Raw genomic sequence first — 8,254 nt, forward strand, 5'->3', positions numbered from 1 at the left:
TTTTCTCTTAGGACTGCGTTTGCTGCATCCCAGAGATTTTGGATTATTGTACTTTCGTTTTCGCTGGTTTCCATATATTTTTTAAAATTTCTTCCCTAATTGTCTGATTAGCCCAATCATTCTTTAGTAGGGTGGTTTTTAACCTCCACATTTTTTGGAGGTTTTCCAGACTTTTTTCTGTGGTTAATTTCAAGTTTCATAGCATTGTGAAAGTGTGCATGGCATCATTTCTATTCATTTATACTTCTAGAGGACTGCTTTATGCCCCAGTATGTGATCTATCTTGGAGAATGTGCCATGTGCACTCGAAAAAAAGGTGAATTTCCTATCTTCAGGATTCAGAGTTCTAAATATATCTATCAGTTCCATCTGTTCCAATGTGTCATTCAGGTCCATTGTTTCCTTAGTGATTTTCTGTCTGGTTGATCTATCCATTGCTGTCAGTGGAGTATTAAAGTCCCCTGCAATTAGCACATTTTTGTCAATAAGATTGTTTCTTTCTGTGATTAATTGTTTTATGTATTTGGGCACTCCCGAATTTGGCGCATAGATATGCATAGGAGCACATGTACCCCAATGTTCATAGCAGCAATGCCAACAATAACCAAAACATGGAAAGAACCTAAATGTCCATCACCTGATGAGTGGATCAAGAAGATGTGGTATATATACACAATGGAGTACTACATGGCAATGAGAAAGAATGAAATCTGGCCATTTGTAGGAAAGTGGATGGACCTTGAGGGTGTCATGCTTAGTGAAATTAGTCAGGCGGAGAAGGACAAATACCATATGTTTGCACTCATAGGTCTAACAGGAAAAACCTAACAGTGGACCTTAGGGAGGGGAAGGGGGAAAGAGAGTTACAGAGAGAGAGAGGGACACAAATCATGAGAGACTATGGAATACTGAGAACGAACCGAGAGCTGAAGGGGGAGTGGAGGGGGGAGGGGTGAAGTTCATGGAGGGGGGCACTTGTGGGGAGAAGCACTGGCTGTTATATGGAAACCAATTTGACAATAAACTATTTAAAAAATAAAATAAAAAACAAAATAAAAAAAATGAAAATTCTGATACTTTCAGATATGACTACTATGTTCATTTCCACATACTGCCATTTGAAAAAGACCACCGAGGGAAGTCAGTACTTAATCCTAAGGCAAGTCATATTATCATGTGGTTGCTTAATTCTAGAAGCAGTCAGAAGCACTTATTCCTTAAGAATGCAACCTAGGGGCGCCTGGGTGGTTCAGTTGGTTAAGTGTCTGGCTTCAGCTCAGATCATGATCTCACGGTTTGTGGGTTTGAGCCCCGTGTTGGGTTTGTGCTGACAGCTAGCTCAGAGCCTGAAGACTGCTTCAGATTCTGTATCTCCCTTTCTCTGACCCTCCCCTCCTTGCGCTGTATCTCTGTCTCTCAAAAATAAATAAAAAACATTAAAAAAATAACAAAAAAACAATTCCATATATTACTCTCATCAAGATAGGTGTATTCTTAATCCCATTCACCTAACTCATCCATCCCCCCATCCGCTTCCCCTCTGGTAACCATCTGATTGTTCTTTATAGTTAAGAGTCTGGTTTTTGGTTTGTATCTCCCCTGCCCTTTGCTCATTTGTTTTGTTTCTTAAATTTCATATGAGTGAAATTATGTGGTATTTGTCTTTCTCTTACTAGCTCATTTCACTTAGCAGAATATCCTTACAACCATCCACATTTTATCAAATGGCATGATCTCATCATTTTTTTGGCTGTATAATATTCCTGTGTGTGTGTGTGTGTGTGTGTGTGTGTGTGTGTGTGTGTGTGTTTATATGACATTTCCCTTATCCATTTTTCCCTGACCCTATTCTTAAGGACAGAGACTGTGTCTTGTTGGTCACAGTATCTCTTACGCCTAGTGTAATTTCAGGACAAATCAGATGTTCAATAAATACTTGCTGTTTTATGTAAACAACAGTGCAGTCATTTCTGACCATGGTTAGTCTTTGTGAGGATCATGTGAACAGCTTTATATTATATGCAGAATTGTGAATGTGTGTGAGTATGTACATAATTCCATCTTTTTTTTTTTTTGAGAGAGAGACCGTGAGAGAGAGAGAGTGTGTGAGGAGATCCATAATTTTAATCAGATTGTCAGAAGGATCTTGGTTCTCCCAAATTTTGAGAGCCTATAGACCTAAAACCCTCCTAGATTCGAGGAAAATTAGGTACCTTGTTGTTTTAACTTAAATAACCACACCAATTACTTAGGAGAAAGAGTTTTTCTTTCCCCAAAGCATATTGTTCATTCGTTGAAGTCTTGCTATGGGCCAGTCTCTGTGCTGGATTCTGGGGTGCAGCCCTTATGGTTATGCGCTCATGGGGCTCAGAATTTGGTGGGGAAAACAAATATTGGACTTACGGTTATACAGATTATGAAATGCTTTACTTCAAATAATAATCTAATTATGTTTAGGTATAAAAGGCATACTTAATAGATTTGCCATGAATGGCAAAAGCTGTCACTGGATTAAGATGAAATTTGATAGAATTCATGAATTTTCTGCTTTGGTAAAGACTGTGCTAAATATATTGGAGAAAGCAGAGATGAGTGAGACATGCATCCTGCCCTGAAGGAGTTTTTAATAAAACCACCATACTGGTGGTTCTCAACTCTGGCTGTACATTAAGATCATTTGAGGTGAGAGGAGAAAAAATAGGCAACTAACATATTCTCACTCAAATAGACTCTTTTAAGATATGTCTTGAACTTTCTTAAAAAACTAAACATACACTTACCAGCAATGATCCAGCAATTCAAAATAAATGAAAGCCTAGGTCACAAAAATATTTGTAGCAGCCTTCTTCATAATAACCCTGTACTGGAAACAACCCAAATGTCTATCAACAGGTGAATGGATAAACTGTGGTGTATGTACAATGTGGTATTCAGTAAAAAGGAATGGTCTACCAATTCACAAATTCATGAATGAAAGATGCTTTACAAACAAATGTATACAATGCATGGTTATATGATCTATGAAGTTCTGCTGTAAGCAAAACTAATCTATGGTAAAAAAAAAATCAGAAAAGGATTTTACTCTGGGGATGCGAGGGTGGGAATGTCCTAGGAATGGGCATGTAGGAACTAACGGCAGTGATGCTAATACTAAATTTGGGTGAAATGTCATTTGTGGAGCTGTTAACAAAATCATGGTGTCTTCTCTCAGCTCTCTCCTCTCTCTCAGCAGTTTCAAATCTCTAGGTCCATATGCATTTCTGAAAACTCCTTAAATGATTCTGATTATTGAGTGGGATAAAGTACAAAAGAAAACATATTAGTTTTCTATTGCTCTTGTAACAAATTACCATAAACTCAGAAGCTTAAAGCCACACAGATTGATTTTTACTGTTTTGTAGGTCACAGGTTTGAATTGACCTGAATTTTTCTGCTCCAGGTCTCACAAAGCCAAAGTCAAGGTGTAGGCCAACTCTGGATGGGGGTAATAGTTTAAGTGCCAGGGTAGAGAAAGGAAAGATGACAGTGTGTGATGTACTTATCCCATGAATGTGCACCATTTGTTTTGGTTATTATTTCCACTGAGCTATTCGGGCCACTGTAGCATAAAGTCAGATTTTTTTAGATTAATGTAGTAGAAAAGCAGGGATATCAAAAAAATTACACATTTAATGTGTAGAGGTATCATTTTTAAATGGATGGCCCATTTTGTAATGTGACTTTTGTATCAATCTTTCTTCAGCTGTCAGAACCCAGTAGAATTACATATCAAAGTCTGAAAAGTTTCTTACATATTTCTAAATTTTTCAGAACTCCAAATCTGCTTATCAAAACCTGGGGAATGTGGCCTTCCATAAAAGAGGACTTTGTACCCTGCTATGGGGGTGGATGATAAAACATCAGTACAATGGCAGTTTCTGTGGAGAGATGCTGTGCCTCTGTGGCATCTCTATAAAAACTATAGCTGTTATCCACTGTTGGTTTGGGGTTCCTTTTTTTAATGTCTTTATTTTATTTTTGAGAGAGAGAGAGAGAGAGAGAGAGACAGGGAGCAGGGGAGGGGCAGAGAGATAGGGAGACATAAAATTTGAAGCAGGCTCCCGGCTCTGGGCTGTCAGTACAGAGCCCAACGCAAGGCTTGAACCCACGTGAGATCATGTGAGTTTATGACCTGAGCTGAAGTTGGACACTTAACCGACTGAGCCACCCAGGTGCCTCATGGTTGTTTTGTTTTGTTTTTAAACAGTAATTTCACATAAAGGAAAAATCCTTTTTATAAGTATTACTTTGTACCACTTATCTTTCTTTAACCTAATTTATTTATAAACCTTTTTTAAAAGATTGTGTATACATTTTCATTTTGAAACACATGCATCTATACAAAAAGTCTTAGAATACTTCTTTCCAACCTTTTAAAAATACAAAGGATAACTGCCTATGTTCATTTTTATTTAGTCTTCTAAAGAATGTGGACATAAAAGCTAGAATAATAAAACCAGTACAGCCTGCTTTTTAAACTTCAAGTGCATAGTAAGCATTCCAGAGCCTTTCCAGACTTTTCTTCCTAGGTCTTACCAGTGTCTGTTTTCTTTCCTTGTTTTCCCCACTTCCACCCAAACATGAAGCTGTACTCATGAGGATTGGAGTTCTGCTAAGGGAAACCCATCCTTCTTCTGTGTCATTTCTTACTGGTTTTGAAAGGAGAAATACCTTTTTCTTGGAATTGCTTTCTGCATTCTGAGTAAATAGTATAGAAGATATTCATGCAGTAGTTAATGTAGCTACTTAGCACCTGTAAAGAAAGCACTGCTTTCTTCACTATGTTGCATCTTTTCTTGTCACCATCCTGCCAGGAAATCTGCTAGTGTTTTGATTAAAACTTTATGCTTTCTGGGCACCTGGGTGGTTAAATCAGTTTAAGTGTCTGACATTGGGTCAGATCATGATCTCACAGTTCATGAGTTCAAGCCCCAATTTGGGGGATGCTTGAGCCCCATTACTCTCTCTCACACACACACACCCGCCTCTCCTGGGATTCTCATTCTCTCCCTTTCTCTCTCTACCCCCTTGCTTACTTGCACCCTCTCATAAATAAATAAGTAAATAAAGACTTCATGCTTTCGTATTACAAAATACTGGGAACTCTTTCTGATTTCATCTTTTCCCCATTCATTTTCCCACTTTTATGTGCTAAGGTATATTTTCTGCTTAACCGACTGAGCTACTCAGGCGCCCTCTAAGGTATATTTTCTGATCACTCTTAGAGATTGCAGTTGTTTTCACTTATTTCTTTGTATTCATATCTCCATAATGGTACTGACTTTGAGAACACATTTTTTTGCATGTCTACTACATCAGTTACATATTTTATTTTTAAATAGGAAAGATTGAATTAAAAATTGATGAAAGTGGTTGCCGCCGTGCTTGGGTGCGCAGTGTGCGTGGCTTGAGCACCGCGGCTGTTTGCAGGGGACGATTTCCTGGTAGGGGTACTGTTTTGGAAACACGCTCAGCGTTCGGACTGCCTGTTGGGTCTACCATGAGGCGCCTAGGTTCGGTGCAGTGGAAAATGCCGTGTGTGTTTGTGACGGAGGTGAAAGAACAGCCCTCCACCAAAAGGGAGCATCAACCATTTAAAGTTTTGGCAGCTGAAACTATAAGTCACAAGGCATTAGATGCAGATATATACAGTGCAATTCCAACAGAAAAAGTGGATGGAACATGTTGTTATATTACTAACTATAAAGGTAAGCCATACCTTTGGGCTCGACTAGATAGAAAACCTAACAAATTAGCTGAGAAAAGATTTAAAAATTTTCTACATTCAAAACAAAACTCAAAAGAATTTTTTTGGAATGTTGAGGAGGACTTCAAACCTGTTCCAGAGTGCTGGATACCAGTGAAGGAAATAGAACAGTTAAATGGGAATCCGATGCCTGATGAAAATGGACACATTCCTGGTTGGGTACCAGTGGAGAAAAACAATAAACAGTATTGCTGGCATTCCTCTGTGGTTAATTATGAATTTCAAGTTGCCCTGGTACTGAAGCATCATCCTGCGGATCCTGGTCTTTTGGAAATTAGTGCAGTGCCGCTATCAGATCTCCTAGAACAAACACTAGAGCTTATTGGAACAAATATAAATGGAAACCCATATGGGTTAGGAAGCAAGAAGCATCCATTACATCTTCTTATACCACACGGGGCATTTCAAATAAGAAATCTACCAGCCTTAGAGCACAATGATCTATTATCCTGGTTTGAAGGTTGCAGAGAGGGTAAAATTGAAGGAATAGTATGGCATTGCAATGATGGCTGTTTAATCAAGGTTCATCGCCATCATCTTGGTTTATGCTGGCCAATTCCAGATACTTACATGAACTCAAAACCAGTTATATCAATATGAACCTGAACAAGTATGACCATGCCTTTGATACTAAATGTTTGTTTAATCTTTTTTCAAAAACAGATAATCAGAAATTTGGCAGACTCAGAGATATCATACTTGATGTATGAACTAGAAATGCAATTAAAAAGAGCTTTATTGTTACATTTAAATCGTGAATATTCGCCATGTGTGAAAGGCAAAAAAAACCTCAAGGTTCAGTGTCTATTATAGTAATACGTCTTCTAGCATTTGAAGAAATGAATTTCCCAGTTGCAAATGTCTATTCAAGATTTTATTTAGAAGCAGCAAATGAATTCCAACCACTAGACTTAAAAATGTAATAGTATCTCCCAGCTTGTACAAAGATTGGATTTTGTCTACCATAATTGGGGAGTAATTTACAAACAGCAGTTAAATGAACAATTCTGTATCATCATCTTTCAAAATTAAAGAGTTTAAAAAGGTAACTTTAATCTTACTAGACACTTAACCTGTGGCTGTAACTTCATGTTTATATACAAGTACATATATGTAAAATAGTCTTAACATATATAAATATGTAATCAATGTAAAAGCCCAATTTTAAATATTAAATTTATTAAAGTTCACCCCCATGCTCTTTAAAAAAACTTAATTATGAATGTACAGAAATTCATAACTCATTTGATAGTCCTAACTGAATCTAAAACTCTTAAGAAATATGCTTTTTTAATGTTTAAAATTTCATACTTTAAATTACAAATTTTAAAATTTACTAAATTTTAGTAAATTTCCAATTTAATTTTAAATTGGATATCTAGTAAATTTTACTAAAACTTCCAAGGTACAGGATATGGAAACAGAAATCATGAAGGTCAGAGACTTGATATCCTGATGGAATCTTAACTTACGAAGTTAATAAACAGTTAAATAAAACTACAGTTAGATGGCCTTTAATAAATCGGGAGATTAGCAGGACTTGCTTCATCTTCAGACTGTTCTCAAGCAGCAACAGGACTGGTTAATTCAACTCCGAATTGTTCAGAAAGTTTTTTTAATTTCTCTTCCAAGAGAATATTCTTTTTTTACTTCTTCTTTGTAATTATACTTCAGCTCTTCAATTTCTTCAAAAAATGAAGGATCAAAGTTTTCCAGTTCTTTTTTCAACTTTTTTATTTCTTCCTAATAGAAACATGATAACTTAAAAAGGTATAGGTAGGAATAAAATACAGTCTTTAGGTTTGAACTAGAGATGTAATTACAAACATAAAATCCAAAGTAACTTGAATAATCAAATATAAACTATATAGGCAGAAGTATTTTCATAAGATTCTGTTAATAAGGTTTCATTGTACAAGGTTTTAATAATGAACTTGTTAACTGGCAAATCAAAACTATTCTGTAAATTATGTTCCAGTCTTTGACTGGAATTTATCAGCTTTTGAAAAAAAATTTTTTTAAACATTCATTCATTTTTTGAGAGAGACAGAATGGGGGGGAGGGGGAGCAGAGAGAGAGGGGAGACACAGAGTCTGAAGCACAGAGCCTGATGTGCAGCTCCAACCCATGAACCATGAAATCATGGCCTGAGCAGAAGTCGGATGCTTAACTGACTGAGCCATCCAGGCTCCCCATCAGTTCTTAAACTGTGTGTGTGTGTGTGTGTGTGTGTGTGTGTGTGTGTGTGTGTGTGGGTAGGTGGGGAGAATGATTTAAATCTTGATCCAAAGGCATATCAGATACTCTAAGGGAATCAAAGAGACTTGGCTATTCACTACAAGTTATTTTGGTTAAGAATCTTTAGTTTAGGCTTCATTTCTATTTTCTTTACAAATACCTATTTTTTAATAATAGCTTCTTATTAATATGTATTTAGGATTAGGGAAA

General features: G+C 36.7%; 1 protein-coding gene and 1 pseudogene across 3 annotated transcripts in view; both read left to right on the top strand.

Annotated features, from left to right (window-relative positions):
* PSD3 (pleckstrin and Sec7 domain containing 3) overlaps window positions 1–8,254 on the top strand; it is a 442,746-nt gene that overhangs the window by 111,122 nt on the left and 323,370 nt on the right. The window lies entirely within an intron of this gene.
* On the top strand, window positions 5,540–6,516 carry LOC115289605 (annotated as a pseudogene).

This window comes from Suricata suricatta, chromosome 1 (assembly GCF_006229205.1).
Source record: "Suricata suricatta isolate VVHF042 chromosome 1, meerkat_22Aug2017_6uvM2_HiC, whole genome shotgun sequence".
NCBI classification, from domain to species: domain Eukaryota; kingdom Metazoa; phylum Chordata; class Mammalia; order Carnivora; family Herpestidae; genus Suricata; species Suricata suricatta.